Below are 17,454 nucleotides of genomic sequence, written 5' to 3'. Positions count from 1 at the left end.
GGGGTCACAGCCTGGTCCCCCACAGTCTCCCTGGGGGGTCACAGCCCTGTCCCTGTGGTTACCCCGGGGGTCACAGCCCGCTCCTTGCAGTCACCCAGGGGTCACAGCCCGGCCCCCACAGTCACCCTGGGGAGTCACAGCCCTGTGGGAGCTCTGCCGCAAGGTGCTGGGATGAGAATGACGGGGGCACCGGGGTCAGCGCCATGGCACCTGCTCGGCCCAGAGCGTGACCCCGGGGTCCCGGGATCAAGTCCCCACCGGGTTCCCACAGGGAGCCCGCTCCTCCCTCTGCCTGGGTCTCCGCCTCTCTCTCTGTGTCTCTCATGAATAAATACATAAATATTTTTTAAGAAAATATGAATAAAAAAAAGAAAATATGAATATAGGTAGCATCTTGAGGACCCACCATGCGGGGGTACGTGTTTATATGTCGATTTTAAGCCTCCTAAAATCATCGCTCCGCCGACTGCGCCGCCTCCCCTTGCAGCCGGGGAACCTGGAGTCAAGCGCTCCCGTCGCCCTGACCCCGCTGGCAGGTGAGGCAGCCGGCAGGACGCCCAGACCCCAGAGGGACTAACCCGACCGCCCATCTCCCGGCCCCACGGGGGCAAGGGCTGAGCACCCAGGCCGTCCCCACCCAAGGCCCACGACCCGCCCCCCGTGCTAGTTCCAGGAATCCGCATCCTTGTAGGAATGAGGGGCGCTGCCTTCAGGCCTAACCCAGGTCCCCGCAAAATAAGCCAGCTGCTGCCCTGGGATCATCCTTCAGAGATTCCCTCCTCTAGAGAGAGCCGGGCCGACATGCTCAAAGAAAGCAATGGATTTTTTTTGTTTGAGGAGTGATTTGGGGTCATGTCCACTATCCTGCAGCACTTCGAGTCGGGATCTACCAGGAATCTGCTTCAACCAAACTTCCTTCCGAAGGGTTGCAGATTTTCTCAGCTGGAGATTAAACCGGTCCAAGTCCCCAGAACCGCTCCTGAAATCGTAGCAAACGGTTCTTCGCATACGGATTCTTATTTTATATTTGCAGTGCACGTGGCTGATATTCGGAAAGGGGCCTAGAAACCCTACAATTACAATCAAGTTCACAAATTCGGCTCTCACTTAATTATAAATCCTGATTGCATTTTCTCCGCCAGACTCCTGCTTAATGCTCCCCTCGGGTAATGAGCCCCACGAAGGCTACCCAGGGCCCGCGGCTCCGTGGGATGCTTCCCCAGGTACCCGCGGACTCCGACTTCAAAAGACGACTCCAGTCCGCGCGTTCGGGAGCAAATTTCCCGAATTGTCTCATCTCCGGAGTGCTGCAGCGAGGGCCGCTGCCCGGGTCACGGGAGTGAGAAAGGAGTCCTCCCCCGAAGGAGCGACCATGACCTCTTCCACTGCCGGCCTTACGGTCCTTCTGGTAAGAATCCTTTCGGGACCGAGAGGGTCTACACAAACGTGCACGGACTATGGCAAAATCCAGACGTGCGTGGGCGAGGAAGATGTGGGGTCACCACAGAGCCGTGCAGCTTGACCCCCACGCTGGCCAGCCTGCCTAGGACCCGTGAGGGGGAGGGTTCCCACCGAAGGTGACACGTGCCACATCCGTCCCTTTTGGTAGAAAATCTTCTCCAACACCGTTCTCGGGACGTTCCGCTAAGTGAGCCGGGCCAAACCCACCACCGTCACACTTCTTCCAAACACACTCATTGTTCTAAGGAAATACAATGTGCAGAAAGAGGGTGACCTTGTGATAGCCAATTAACCAAAAATAGGTTTAGATATATTTTATTCTATGATTTTTTTTTTTTTTTGGTGGGGGGACAGAGCGAGAGAGCAGGTGCTGGCACGGGCGCCTGCATGGGGAAGGGGGGTGGACGGAGAGGGAGAAAGAGCATCTCAAGCAGACTCTGGGCTGAGCGTGGAGCCCGGCACGGGGCTCGGTGGCACAGCCCGTGTGATCACGATCTCGGCTGAAATCAAGAGCCGGACACTTACCCAACTAAGCCTCCCAGGCACCCCTTTTTCTGTGACTTTAGGGAAAGAATTTTGTTTTCAGATATTTTTCTTAGGTCAATACCTCTCCTGGGTTCTGGTTTTGGGTCAGTCCGTTTTGAAGCCCATCAAGGAAACAACAGGGAAAAAAAGGACAGGGAGGAGGGTCACCGGATTTTAAGCTCCTGGGATTCTGGGACACCAGCCCGCTGGGCGCCTCCCCAGCCCGGAGAGCGCCCAGAAGAGGACGGGTTGATGGACGAAGCCGGATGAATGTCTCTAGGATCAGAGTGTGCCCCCCCGTGCCTCTTGCTCCGCAGCGAAAGAGCCGTGGTCCCTGCTGCCTCCCTGTGTGCTTTCATCGCCGCACAGTTGCCACGTCCACGGCGCCACGTGTTCCTTCTCACCAACGTCGCATGAGCACAAGCAGTGGGGGCGGGAGGGGGGGGTCGTTCCCTGAACAATGAGCCGACACTGCAAGTGATTTTGCCACGTGCACCAGCGACTTAGGGAAGAAGAGATGCGCTGCCCTGGGTAACTGGCCGCAGGGACGGAGGCTCCGCGGAGACCGGGCCCGGGGCCTGTAACCCTTTAACCTGCCTCTCGGCCTCTTGCGGCCCGTGACGCAGCAGCGGGTGCTCCCCACAACCCAACGCAGCAAGGAATCGGAAGGAAGAGAGAGACAGGTGTCCGTCGGGTGTCGGTCCACGAACCCCTCACGTAGCAGGCGAGCGGGGGAACCGCCACACTACGGAAACCCAACTAAGAGAGACGAGTTGCAGAAAGAAAGAGAAACACCAGGGTAATGACTATTTATCATTTTTACATCCAAACTTTTGTGCGGACGTGTCTTCATATTCGGACCACCCTGTGCCTTGTTAGGAGCGAAGGAAAGGGCGCTCGATATGGGCAGATAAGATTTCCAGGTACATTTATATTCAAACTAAGGGACATTCTCGGAATCTGATTTATGAACAAAATTCTGAGTGTTGCTCTCAAAGCCACACTAAGACTATCAAAAGTCTAAACTAATGATCTCTTTCGCTGTATGTGTCTGTTTTCAGAGGTTTATACTGTCTCCCGAGCGCATGCATCTGAAATACTAATAAATGTGTGGTTTTCGGCTCCATGAACATCTCTGTCTCTATGTTGTAAGTGGAAGGAGGAGGAATGAATGCATCAGAACTAGAGAATGATGCAAAAAATAGTTATACGCTTTTTCCATGTTTATATAGCGCATACACTAGAGGAAGTGCTAAAAACTATCTCACCCCATCCTCCTCCCCGGCTCTAGGTAAACAAGCAGCAATAATGAGCCACACATTTTTACGCTACCTTCACTCCAAAGACATAACAAGCGGAAGCTGTGCCTTGAATGTGGTAAATGATTGTGAACTCCAAGTACAAATGAAGAAACTTCTAGAAAATAAGGTCGCTAGATAAAGTGGAACGATCCCAGTTCCATTTGAAATTGAGATAAACGACAAAAAGATGTTTCTCCGCGTGAGTAGGTCACAAATATTGCATGAACATTGGTATAGCAAAAAAACAAAAATCAAAAAAACAAAAAAACAAAAAACAAAAAACAAAAAACAAAAAAACAAAAAAACAAAAAAACAAAAACAAAAAACATAAGTTGTGGTTGCCTGGAACTCCAATTGAACTGGGAGTCCGGTTTTTGTTTTTGTTTTTGTTTTTTTTTTTCCTGAATCTGACAGCCCTCCTAAATATATGAATTTTGGGCTACCTTGTGGTGTCTTAGAAAGCCACCAAGACATTGCCAAATTGATCGTTGGCACCTTGCACTGTATCCTGCGTCTCTATTTGAACAGCTAGGTGTTACCTGCACCATCATTTGAGAATCAGACTCCTCTTAGCAGGGTTTGGAATCAACTCTTAGCACCATGCTTGCCAGGTAAGATTAGGGCCCCATTACTTCACATTTCCTTTCCTCGGTCTTCACATTCGTAAAAATTAGGATGATGCATACCTCATAAGTACCATGAAATAACTGAAACACATCCACATCGGGGATAGAACAACACCTGACAAGTGGTAATAAGGCCAGTAAGGGGGGATCCCTGGGTGGCGCAGCGGTTTGGCACCTGCCTTTGGCCCGGGGCGCGATCCTGGAGACCCGGGATCGAGTCCTGCGTCGGGCCCCGGCATGGAGCCTGCTTCTCCCTCTGCCTGTGTCTCTGCCTCTCTCTCATGAATGAATGAATGAATAAATAAATAAATAAATAAATAAATCTTAAAAAAATAGAAAAAAACAGTAAGGAGCAGGGATTCAGAGAGAGGGCTCTGGAACCGGGCTTTCTGGATTCATGGCCTCTTCAAGTTCCCCACTTGAGCACAGGGATAAATGAGAGCAGATGTGTCGTGTGGTTGCTATGAAGTTTAAAGAATCATCACACATACAGCCCTGACTTTGAACCTTATAATAATTTGATGGTGATGAATTTAAATAATTAATACTCTTGAGGATTTCGATGAATACTCGTTCATGGATTAAATGCACAGTTCGCAGCCCAACACGGCTGAAATGCGTCGGATGTACGTTGCATTCACACTTGAACGTATCGTGTCAAAGTCTTGCCTTTTACTTCGGACTTTGTGTGGACAAATCACCTCCTAAGTTCTAAGCTCTATCAGCATTAGAATAAAAATTCGCATGCTGACAGTAGTAGCTGTGTTTACTAGAATATTGAATCATAAATTTCCCAGGACTGTATACTCTCTCACTTGACTTGAAATTAACAGCCCAGTGCCTATTTATAAACTGTTAGATCTTTAAAAAAAAAAACTGTTCCTATCTCTTTCATAAAAAATTTAATATCAACCCTGGAGCCTATAAACCGATTCGATTGAAAGATGTTCCTACCTAGAGAAATAAAATGCTCAGCTGATGAAGTTACAAGAGAAAGTAGTGCCCTGCAGGAGGGTTCACAATTTTTTTTTTTAAGATTTTATTTATTTATTCATGAGAGACCCAGAGAGAGAGAGAAGCAGGGACACAGGCAGGGGGAGAAGCAGGCTCCGTGCAGGGACCCGATGCCGGACTCGACCCCGGGGTCACGACCCGAGCCGAAGGGGGGCGCTTCCCCCCCGAGCCACCGAGGCCTCCCAAGGGTTCACTTTTACCTGGACCCCATTGATATTGAAAATGACCCCATTACGCAGTTCCTGAAACAAAAACAAAAGCTCTAAAATGAAGTTGCATAAGGACTTAGAAACTACGGCAGCTTCTCCTCCACTCTCTTCAACTCTCTGAAATACTTCTGCTTTTCAAAAGTAAAATGAAATCCCTCGAAAGGTGATATTGGAGCCACAAAATCCACGTGAAGCCTGAATTAGCAGTCCTATTAATTAGCTAATACACTGGTTTCTGCCACGGTCACAAGTTCACCCCCCGTCGCGTGGCTTCATCCAGCCCCGGCTTCCTTGTGACTCGCCCGCAGGTGAGTGCAGGCCGGGGGGGCTGCGTGTGGCCTCGGGGGTCCCAGCAGGGCGCCCCCAGCTCCGTACTCCCCGCGGCCCAGGAGCGGAGACCCTCGTCCTGCCCCCAACTGCCTCGGCCCCGGGCCACCGGGTCCCTTCCTCTCCAGTCTGTTGGCTGGAAGGCCCACGGCTGCACGGAGCAGAAGGCGAGCGCAGACGGGGGGGCCCAAGGATGGGACGTCCCCGGGAGGCCACTGTCCTCCCATCGCCAGGTGAGACGCTCACCATCGCAGCTCCCCCAAAGATGCGGAGCTCCGGCCACACAGGCCTGTCCTTGCTCCGCAGGGTGCAATCACTGTCCCGCCCCCCACCCCCCACGTCATCACCATAAAGAGGGAACAAGCTTGCGGTTCCAGGAATGTAATTATTTTCCTCGACCAGCTGTGGTGGAGCTTGTCAGCCACGATGCTGATACTGAGTAATTGCCTGTACATCTTGTCTTTCCTCGCGATTTGATTTCTTTTCATAATGAAAGCTCAAGGAATTTGTTGTTTCCTTTGGTACAGATGTTCCCCATTTGATGTTATAAATGTGCTACTGAAAAGTTGTGCGTAAATCAGATTTTTATAAATCGAATCACATTCCCATTAACTTTATCTTTGCTTCTGCTTCACGGGAGCTCCGGACAATTTATCTTTAAATTAGTCTCAGTTTTACAGAGAAGAGTGACGGGTCAGAGGGTATTTCCCAAGAGGCTGGGATAAGAATAGACCTTCCGTCACCAGGGTACAGACTAGTCCTTCACACCGACGTGGTATCGGGGCCATTGAGGGGAAGGGTGCCCGGTTTTTGAAAACAAAGACAAAAAAGAAAAGGAAAGACTGTCAGAAAACCAGGTATGGAAAAAAAAAAAAAAAAAAAAAGAAAACCAGGTATGGGGGCGGGATTTCCTTCCACCTTAAGAGTGTATCCGCCAATAAATATTACTCCAAGCGCAGGGGACTTTTCCGTATTGCAAACTGGCCGCACAAGGCACCGAAATCTGTTTCATCAGCTGTCAGGAGTCCTGGAGTCCTGGTCAAGCAAGCCGGCGACCTCATTGCACCGACTCCCTTGACGAGAAAGAAAAACTCACGTTGAGATCGAGAAAAGGAAGCAGATGTCAAAAAGAAGTGGCCGCGACGTTTGGTGATTTGTCCAGATGTATGTTCCTGCGCTAATTTTGTTGACCAGACCCTGAAAAAAAGGAAACTGAACAATACTTTTTTACCGAAAACCGAACAGTGCAATTCTCTTATCTTTTCTTTCTTTGCCTTTTTCCCTCAAATGATCGGCTACGGTCTCTGGTGGCTTGGAGAACAGTCAGCTCAGCACGAAAGAGCTTTCTTCATCTGCTATGTTATTCTGACTTGTTTTTTTCCTCATAGCTCAGCCTTATTCCGATGGTCGTTCACTGATCCACAGCGATCCCGGACGCATAGAATCTTAGGGTACAGAAGGACCGTAAAAAAAAAGAAAAAGAAAAAGAAAAAAGCTCTAATCCTCTTTTGCGCATTCTGAGCCATATCCCACAAAACTAACAGGGGATATCAGTGAAAAATAAAAAGACCAGCGGATGAGTAGGGCGGAGCACAAATGCCTTTGTGGGAAGACGGAAGAGCCCAGAAGTTACTGCAGAACTATCGGAGTTAGGGTTAGTAAGTCTCTCTTTTGTTTTTACAGTCGCGTTGTTTTCCATGTACCTGCCACATCTGTATTGATCACAGGAGGCCACGACACAGCCCTTCCCCAGGTACCCGAGCTTCAGCTGTGCTGCTGGTCTCCTGTGGGACAGACTGACATTGGATACGCGTTAGACGGGACGAAGACGCTCGAGAATGGGTGCGTTTTGTCAGGACCAACACCCACTTTCGGAAATCGGTATAACGCATTACAAGAGAGGTTAAAAAAAAAAAAAAAAAACACAGAGATATCCTTACAAATTAGGGAAAATCGGGTGCTAAATTTCCAAGGGTTAAATCGTTTGGTTAAAACCAGAAATTAGGGATCCCTGGGTGGCGCAGCGGTTTGGCGCCTGCCTTTGGCCCAGGGCGCGATCCTGGAGACCAGGGATCGAATCCCATGTCGGGCTCCCGGTGCATGGAGCCTGCATCTCCCTCTGCCTGTGTCTCTGCCTCTCTCTCTCTCTCTGTGTCTCTGTGTGACTATCATAAATAAATAAAAATTAAAAAAAAATAAAACCAGAAATTAGAGAACAATTTTAGAAGCAAAGTAGAGGGGATAACTTGGCAAAGAATGAGAAACTCGTGGGGTCCCTCAGGGCCTAAGAAGTTCCCCGACACTCACTCAGGACGATGCCTTGAGAGCCCCCGGATTTGCCATTTGCCACTTTAGTTAAGGTACGCAAGACAGTACGTTGTGCAGGAATAGAAACTCATCAGAAATAGACTCTCAACCAGCCAGTGCGTATGAGACGTAGGAGAAAGGGGGCGGTAGGGATGGAAGGCGGACAATCGACCGAACTGAGCAGATCTGCAGAGTTGTTTGCTGTAGTCGTGACCACAGACCCACATAGAATAAAATGCCAGGAACTTCATTGGGTAGTTGAATGGTCAGGGGCCCTAAAGACCTAAGGGGACGAGAAGGCCTGGGACGGGACAGAGGAGGTGTCTCTCACAGCCTCTTACGAATCACTCAATCAATTAGGGGCATGTTAAAAACACAGATCCCAGCTTGCTCCTAGACATTGAGGGGAGCCTGGGCACTTGCACACTTAAGGTGTAAGTGGCTGTGAGGAGGTGGGCCACGGAGGACTCTTCGAGAAGCACAGCTTTGAATGAAGCATCATGCGAACAGCTTCTCGTCACCCAGCGGAAGAGATGTCGGGTCAGAACATAACAAGGGAGAGCAGCAAAGCCATGACCACACGTACGCCCGACCCAGATATTTGTAAGGAACCAGACTTCCAAACAAGAGTTGCCCAACTTTATAGGTATCGTCAGGCTCATTCAGGATGGTAATCATATAAATACCTAAAAGAATTAGGTACAAAGGGTTTGGGATTTTCCTACCAGCCACATCAAATCTGCTATATCTGTAGAAATCATCAAATTAGAGGATATGTAGACAGATGGGCATAGAGATATAGGGGTGTACATAGAAGTCATTTACACAAATGGGTTTTAGGAATCCTCCCATTCCCACAGCTCCGAATGCACGCTGCCCTCGTTGGAATTTGTTGAAAAACATATCGCTGTGCAAGTGACACCCAGAGTCTCAGGAAACATAATGCTCTGTGTCCTAAGGTGTGCGACATATTTTTCTGACTCTAAACCAGCCAGTTGCAAGGCCTCAAACGCGTGCACCTTCCTTCCCCACCAAGGACATCTTCACAAGACTCCTGAAAGGCACTAAGTCCCCTGCATCTTCAACATGACGTCAGGTCCCTTCCGCTCCAACAGTCCCGACGACCGTCAGGACAAGGGAACGTGGACAGCGGGGTGACCTCTCAGCGTCCCTCCTGCTACTGCTGCGACAGTCACACTGTGCCAGCACCACGAGGCTCCCACGCTGGGCCGCTGGGGTGCAAACGATCGCTTCCTCCTCGGCCCTGCAATGACTCGGTGCCGCACTCTGTCACGATGGTGCCAAATGTGCAGCCCCAGAGCACAATTTGTTCTTCAAATACCGAGTGTGGAAGGCACCGTCTGTGTTCCTTCTTTCACGTCCACTTTCCCTCGGACTCGGACCAGGAAACTAACCTCAAAAAACACCCCCCTCTCTTCCAAACATCCCATCCCAGAGCAAAGGTTACCTTTCTCTGCCTTCCTTCGCTCTCCCTCCTATGCGATCCACACACTCAGTTTTCACATGGGTCCTGGAGCCGCCTGCATCAGATCTCCAAGGCTGCCGGTAAAGTAGGCCGACTCCCAGGTCCCACTCCAAGGTGCTGCTGGAGCCCAGTCTCTGGGCCGGTTCAAGGAATTTGGCTTACGACAAAGCGTCCCAGGTAATTATTATGCATACTAAATTTTATGATCCTTCGGAACTGTATAATTAGCTCATCCTACCCAAGGGTTTTATTTCACTTGGAAGCTTTAGATTAAATGAGCAGTTAATGTCTCCTTAAAATCTGAGACTTAGATATAATTGCAGCAGTCCCCCTGAACCATTTGGTCTCAGATGGAGCTGGCCAGAAAAGATCTCGAAATTCGAAAAGGCTTCAGTTGTTCTTGTAGAAGAGAACATTATTTTATAATCGTTGTTTGCTCTGATGTCATTTCTGTCATATTTGCTTTTAAAAAGTGGTAAGAGAAGAAGTCCTAAAGAAGAGTCCCTCTTTTAGGATATTACAATAGTCATGGCATTAGGTTGGACTGAAAGTCGGTCTACCTTATTTCTTAGAGTAAAACCACTACCAGAGTTATCAGTATATCACCAAGGATTTAGCTAATTAAAGAAAGAAAGATGATGTCAAAAAAATAGATATATGGTGTCTTCCAATTAGTCAAGAGCATGGATACTGCCTGAGACTGAGGTGGATGTTTATGCCTAAAACCTCAAGAGGGATGTGCTGGCAATGCCTGGTACATAATAGCGCTTCTCCAGAGCTCTAGCAACATAAAATCTAAAGCTTCCATGGGGCCCTATCAGATATAATTCAGGAAAATTGAATAGGGTGGACCCTTTTTAGAAAGAAGCAGCAACTCATATTGACACATTAAGAGGAAGCTTAGCTTTATATGGATGGCATCTGTGGCTAATGGACCCCACAGGAACCAGGGCACAGCAGCGGAGTTTCTGGGGCAGGGGGAGGCAGAGGAATCTCAATTTCAGGGAGGTATCCAAGGTATGGGACAAGGAAGTTCCAGGTTCAGGAGTGCATGGCTGGCTTGGTCAGTAAAGCGTGAGACTCTTGATCTCCAGGTCATGAGTTTGAGCCCCGCATCGGAGGTAGAGACTCCTCTAAATTAATTCATTAGTTTCTTTTTCTGAAGTTCTAGGTCCAGTTCCTTAACATGGAAATAAAGTTGATAGCAAGAAGTAACTCGGAGGGAACCAGGATGAGGCCCCAATTCCAAACAGAATGAGAAGCCTAAGCAGGTAGTATGGTGGGGCATGAGTAAATAGGAAGACCCATTTTCAGAAGAGGGCAAGTAACAGAGGCATAGAAGCAACTGACTTCTTCTAGGACCCCTGGCCAATGAAGATGGAGCTTCTACAATGAAGACTAAATGGTTCAGGGAGACTGATGCAATTATATCTAAGTTTCAAATTTTAAGGAGAAAAAGGCCCTTCATGGATCTCTCAAGAACTGTTGTTTCTTTCTAGTTCAAGGATTGCACACAGCTATGCCTGTAGGGGGTGAGTGTTTCATGTGAGCTGCTTTGGGGTTGGGAGCTGTGTAGGTGCTTTGGGGTTGTTGGGAGCTATGTAGGTGCTCTGGGGCCGTTGGGAGCTATGTAGGTGTTTTGGGGTTGCTGGGAGGTAGGTAGGTGGTATTTGTATGTAGGCATATTTGTTGAAAGATCACTAAAATAATTCTGAACCAAAAGCAGACTTTTAGCCCAATCTAAAGAGAAGGCCAGGAGAAAAAGAAGGAATTGAAATGATCGACTCTCCTCTATGACCGAAGCAAATAAGGATGCATGCCATGCCCCATTGCTATGCTTAGCCATCAATAGGAAAGCTCCCGTAAGTAATACATTATTTGAAACTGGAAATACCTTATTGATGAGAATAAAATTTCCAACACCAGGAGAATTTCAAAGAAAAATTTTTAAGAAAAGCCAAGGAAAACCAGAAAAATATCTCCTTGTGTGTTGCAATATGAAGAATTGGGTGAAACATTTGTCAATGTTTACATAACACTGTCCAAAAGACATTGAGTAGCTAATTAGCATAATATTTTTATCATCAGAACAGTGTTAAGACACATGAAAATTTTTTTAAAAGGTTCAGTGAGTCCTTTTATTTTTTAAGATTTTTTATTTATTTATTCACGAGAGACACCGAGACAGGGAGGGAGAGAAAGAGAGAGAGGCAGAGACACAGGCAGAGGGAGAAGCAGGCTCCATGCAGGGAGCCCGACGTGGGACTCGATCCAGGGTCTCCAGGATCACAACCTGGGCTGAAGGTGGTGCTAAGCCACTGAGCCACCTGGGCTGCCCCCATGAAAATTTTTTGTAATCTAGAAGCCAACAGGTTTTTTAACTGTCTTTCATATTGCACAGACTTGTGCCATGTAACAGAGCAAGGCCCTTCATGGATCTCTCAGAATGGCTACTCCCTTCAAATACAACCTCTGGTTATTAAAGTCTGGTCCCCAGGTGTCTTGTTACTTCAGATGTAGCTAACATTTCTTACATATTCTTCAAATGCCAGTGATTCAGCTAGGGATTTTGAGATACGTTATTTCATGTAACATTCTAGACAGTGTGCTTTACTATATGTTCTTTTCTATTCTGCTCAGGAATAAGCCATACTCTACTTTACAAATTAATAAATTGTCACGATGCTTTACAAGACCAATCTGTTGAATTTGAAAAGAGAACCCGTTCCTTGGGACCTAATTACTCCCTGAAAACTTGTAGATTCTATCCTGTAGGGAGATGAACTCTTAAGTACAACAATCCCTTAAATCCACCCAAACCAGCCCACCAACAATATCTATACCTTTACTATATTTACCTCTTACAAAATGTGTCATTCAAAAGAAGAGCTCGATTTGTAATAGAATTACTTAAAACCTATCCTTGAGATATTTAAAAAAAAACTATTTATCATTCTTTAAAACTGTTCAAGCTTTTTAAGATAATTCTCTGTGGATTGTATGTTTCCTTTCGCTTTCCTTGAAATGAAGAAGCAGTGTTGAGTAGTTCCCTGAACCAGCAGAGAAAAATCTTCACCTTGCCTTTACTACCTTTCCTTGCCTTTACTACCAAGACACTATCTTGGGAGAAACATAACAACGAGAGGTAATGCGCAGCAGAAGGACATGATAGGATAACGGAAAGGGGAATGTTGTCTATACATCTCCAGCAGAGAACGACAGGACATATTAATAAAGCAACCATAAAACACTTTCAACTTCTTCAATTGAAAGAATTGCAAGAAAAAAAAATGTGATTTAACGAAAAATCTTTTAATAAATACCAGCCCTGGATTATTAAGATGGCAGATAAGAGCACTTAATAAAACACGTGTCAAGCAAAATCCAGGCCAGGATCATTTGAGATAAAATAGTCTTATTATCATACAATCTATAAAAGATTAATGAAACCTTTAATGCAAAGCATTAATGGAGCTGGCTGCATCCTGACCTTACCTAGACTTTTTTAGGACTTTAACAATTTTAAGTAGGAAGAATAGCTTTATTCAAGAAGGTTTCTTTTCCTTCTAAAATTTGTTCACATTTAAGGAAATGCAGATATATGGGCTTTTGCCTTAACATATAGTGCTGTTATCATTCATATATAATTGTCCATAAAACTCCTTGAAAAGTCTATTAATCTCTCCAGTATCCATGAACTTAATACCATAATTGTTCTTAACTGTAGCTATAGTAGAAGAACTGCTTGCCTGTTTTCTTGCTAATAACCCACTGGTTTTATGGCTGAATTGAAATAAAGCCAGTTCTTCTAGCAATAAAGGTGAGGGTGACCCAGATGAATTAGATAATTGCCTTCACAGCCTATTGATCTTCTATTTGAGGTCTTTTAGGTCTGAATATTTTCTCTTTACTAATAGAGCTTCACATTTTTTTCAGTTGCTAAGAGATGTAGCTGGACTCTAAAGAATATTAGGGGGGAAAATGGAGGGCAGGATAATGTTAAAACATGCCTGGGTTCAAAAGTTCTTTCCGTTTCTGACACCAAGACATTTTCTATCACAAAACATGGGACATATAGCTTAACAACAAGTAACTCATTCCCTCACACAGGTGGATTGTTACCATGTGTTATTTGCTATATTAGGCCTGCAGGTTGAAAAAAGGAATCCGTCCTGAAGAAACTCAGAGTTTGCTGAGAAGAAAGACACATATAGATATTTAAACACCAATCACACAATAGAAAAATGCACCGGTTATTATGAGAGCAGAGCTGAGAAAAATCCAGCCCAGCCTGAAGGAAGGAGTAGAAAAATGCAGATGCGCAGAATATGCTTTGCAACCTAAAGTCCAATCTCAAATTAAGATTTTCTGCTCAAAACGTGAGAATCCATTAAGGCTCCTTGCCTTTGCACAGGAGAAGGGACACTTCAGTCATTGAAACCAAAATAACAATAATCAAGATATTAGTCATTGAAACAAATGTGCAGTTAAAGTGGGCATGTTAAAAAAAAATAAAAATAAAAAATAAAGTGGGCATGTTAAGGGAATTAGAGAGCTGGCAGGGTGGGGACAATAGGAAAGAGGACAAGAATTTAAAATTTCATGGCAAAATTGTAGAAGAGTAATTGGAATTGGAATCACAAGGATCATTCTAGAAAATGCAGTAGACAGTATTATTACAACCAATCTGACCTTCTGACTGTCGGATCACTTTCCTTGAAATCCACAATTTGCATTTTGTTCCAGCCTTGATGTCCTTCTTACTGGAATTCTTTCCCCTCTCTTTCTCCAACTACCTGCTTCCTGTACGAGATATTGCGATTTATAATAGACTTGGTCTTCCTCCCCCCCTGACACAGGGCTCCTAAATCCCTTGAAATTTCCTGAGTGATGAGAACTCTAAAGGTGTCTTCTGTTATGTTAATGAGGTGACTTTTGGACCACGTCTAAGGAGGGGGCTGGTGGTCCGAGGAGCCAACCATGTGATTAGCACCCCCCAGGGATGGGAGAGAGACTTGAGATTAAGTTCAATCACCACAGGCCAACCCACTTAAGCAATCCTTCTTATGTAATGAGGCTTCCATAAAAACCCAAAAGGATGAGACTCAGAGAGCTTCTGGGTCGGTGAACGCATGGAGATTTGGGAAGAGTGGCGCACTCTGAGGTCATGGAAATTTCACACCTTTTCCCACAGACCTTGCCCTCTGCACCTCTTCCATCTGCCTATTCCTGAGTTATATCCTTTTATAATAAACTAGTGATCTAGTAAGATGTGTCTCTCAGTTCTGTGAGCCACTCAAATTAATTAAACCCTAGAAGGGAGTCACGAAAACCTCTGATTTAAAGCCAGTCTGTCAGAAGTCCAAGTAACGACCTAGACTTGCGGTTGGCATACTGTGCTGAAGAAGCGTCCTTCATCTATCCTTATCTATCACTTCTATGTCAGAAGCCCAGGTGACAACCCGGGCTTGCAACAGGTGTCTGAAATGTATGGGAAGAGGGAAAAGAGGTAGTGTTGTAGGACTGAGCCCTAGACCTGTGGACTCTGATGCCATCTCCAAGTAGGTAGTGTCAGAATTGACCTGAGTTGTAGGACACCCAGCTGGTATCTGAGAATCACTTGGTGCTGTGGGGATACTGCACACACATTGGAAATTTGGTGCAGAGGCCTTTTACTCTACTTGTTGATGCCCCCAGACTAGACTTACTCTGTTTGGGCTGCTGTAACCGAATCCCATCAATGGGGCGGCTTCTAATCAACAGAAATTTATTTCTCACGGTGCCAGTGATGCTGGAGGCTAGAAAGTCCAAGATAAGCTTGCTGGCAGATTTGATGTCTGGTGAGAACTCTCTTCCTGGTTCACAGCCAACCATCTTCTCGTTGTGTCCTCACATGGCACGAGGGGTAAGGGAGCAATTGGGATTGGTTTTATAAGTCTCTGCCCTCACAACCTAATCACTTCCCCAAAGCCCCACCTCCAAAGGCTACCACATTGGAGATTAGGTTTCAGCGTAAGACTTGGGGTGGGTGGTACACTAACATTCGCTCTGTAACACTCACCCTTGCCACAACGTCTGAAGGCTCTTCCAACCACCACTGATCTTCCTCTAGGTCTGTCCATACAACCCCGCCATTTGAATCACGAGATTTTAGAACTGGACCAGGAGGCCATCAGATGCAGCTTCCTCATTTTACGTAGTAGAATGAGAAAATCCAGTGAGTTTCGACGACTTGCCCAAGACATGCCCAATCCAACGAAAACCTCCTTTAAGGAAATGTTGAATGGGGAATTCCTTTGTGACAAGCTCACACGGAACTAACTGAAATTGAAAAATGCATTTCTCCTAATATGATTTCATGTACAAGCACACAGAGCAAGGAAGAATTGTGGGGTTCACGGGATCAGCTTAAAAACTCAAAAATCGCACTACATATAGACTTGTACATTCTACCAATAATCTGCCTGCAGTTTGAGATTTTTCCACCCTCCCTCCAAAAAATAATTCCCAAGTTAACAAGAATCTTGTTTTCTATTTTCATAATCGACAGTGCCTGGTACAAGTAAATACCTAATAAATTAACAATTTTATTGAACCTGGCTTTTAATAGAATAATATGGAGCCAGAAGCCTTACTGTGTATTTATGCTTACGTCCCCTTGACCTATTCAGGAGGTTTGCTTATTATGAGCACTCACTTTTCTGAAATTAGGAAAAATAACTTCTGTAAAGAGAGTCAGATTTAAAGGTGGGATTTGGATTAGAAATTGCTGCCCTAAAAAAAAAAAAGAAAAGAAAAGAAAAAAGAAATTGCTGCCCTCACGATAGTAACAGTATTGTCCCCTGGTACAGTCTAGCTTTGTAGTTTACCCATGGAGCCTGTTGCTATCAAGTCTATTCGGCCTCTGGAGGCTTGGGCCATTCTGCATCGCCCGGGTCTGAGCATCAGTCTACAAAAGAAGAGAAGAGGAAAGGAAGAGGGCGACAAGGGTCACCGTGTGTCCTCTTCCCACTTGGAAACCGTGTTAGGGCTCTATGGAAAGAGCGCTGCTCGCAGAATCTGAAGATAGACTTCTCAAAAGTGAGTCTGAGGGACCCACGGCATGAGCATCACTGCTTTGGAGTTTCTGTGATGAAACGAGGCACAAAGTGGAGGACACAGATGTGCATTTCAGGCATTAGGAGACACTACACTTGGCACAAAGCACATGATCATCCTGCTGGAGGCCGATTGCCCAGTAAGGAGTCAATGGCGAGCACCCTCCGCTGGCAGAGGACGCCCGCGAGCAGGTCTGGGCCACAAAGGGAGGAATCTGCCAGATTTGTGTAGTGACACATTCTGGGTAATTTCCAAAAAAAAAAAAAAAAAGTGAAATTTTCAGGTGATTTGGAGGATATGGCAGGTAAGAGTAGGAGTCAGGAACATCAGACTTTCTAATGTTGGTGTGACAAGATCGTACCAACCCCATCTGGAAAAAAAAAAAAAAAAACTCAGTCTTATAAAATCTTAGTACATAAAAGAAATGTAATGAAGGGTAGTTTGTGTTGAAAATATTTATTATTGAACAAATCCTTACCGAGAATCTAGTATGTGTCATGCACTGTTCTAGGCACTTGGAGGAATCCTTCGGCTCTCCACACACATCCGCCTACGTCATGAGGACGAGCTCCGCCAAGCCGAGGATCCGATCTGCCTCACTCAGCGCTGCTCCCCAGCAAGCCTCATGCTATCTGGAGGTGCTGGGTGCTCACCATATGCTCAACCAGGGAAACGGATTCTCCATTGTCTTACCTGAGATGACATCACTATGCTCCGTGACGTGCCTCCTCAGGTAACTCCTACTCTTATTACCACAGAAGAACTCGGATAGAATAATAGGGTAACTAACCCCCTCCTTTTCTTCTTTATCAGCTAATTCCCATGCTGTATGCAATTTTTAGGGGAAAAAATGTTTGTTTGTTTTTTTTAATATTGGATTTCCTCTCTGCATTCCTAAGATTGTGCAAAAGGGGTCAACACAAATTTTCACCTACCACGAGGTTGGTGGATCACAGGTATATTCGTTTCACGAGATGTTTTGTGTGACACATGGTGCCACTGAGTCACACCCTGCACAAATCAGTTAGTCGGGTTAAGAGAGCTCAGGCATCAGGGGAAGAAAGAGAGTCCTCCACCAAAGAAACCCCTTGGCTCTGTTA

General features: G+C 46.0%; 1 long non-coding RNA gene across 3 annotated transcripts; it reads right to left on the bottom strand.

The window, feature by feature from the left end:
• Positions 1–382: 382 nt before the first annotated feature.
• On the bottom strand, positions 383–17,055 carry LOC144316949 (uncharacterized). Of its 3 annotated transcripts, XR_013382771.1 has the most exons (4): positions 16,833–17,052; positions 15,318–16,724; positions 14,965–15,144; positions 385–1,702 (listed from the first exon to the last, which is right to left on the bottom strand). It is a non-coding gene; the product is annotated as an uncharacterized LOC144316949 (long non-coding RNA). The 3 variants fall into 3 exon arrangements; XR_013382769.1 differs by having other exon boundaries at positions 383–1,702; positions 14,965–16,724; positions 16,833–17,055; XR_013382770.1 differs by lacking the exon at positions 385–1,702 and adding an exon at positions 6,353–7,259 and having other exon boundaries at positions 14,965–16,724; positions 16,833–17,055.
• Between the last annotated feature and the right edge of the window lie 399 nt (positions 17,056–17,454).

The sequence above is a fragment of the Canis aureus genome, chromosome 7, assembly GCF_053574225.1.
Source record: "Canis aureus isolate CA01 chromosome 7, VMU_Caureus_v.1.0, whole genome shotgun sequence".
Classification (NCBI taxonomy): domain Eukaryota; kingdom Metazoa; phylum Chordata; class Mammalia; order Carnivora; family Canidae; genus Canis; species Canis aureus.
Note: the sequence above shows the minus strand (reverse complement) of the source record. Positions and strands in the feature narration are given on the sequence as shown.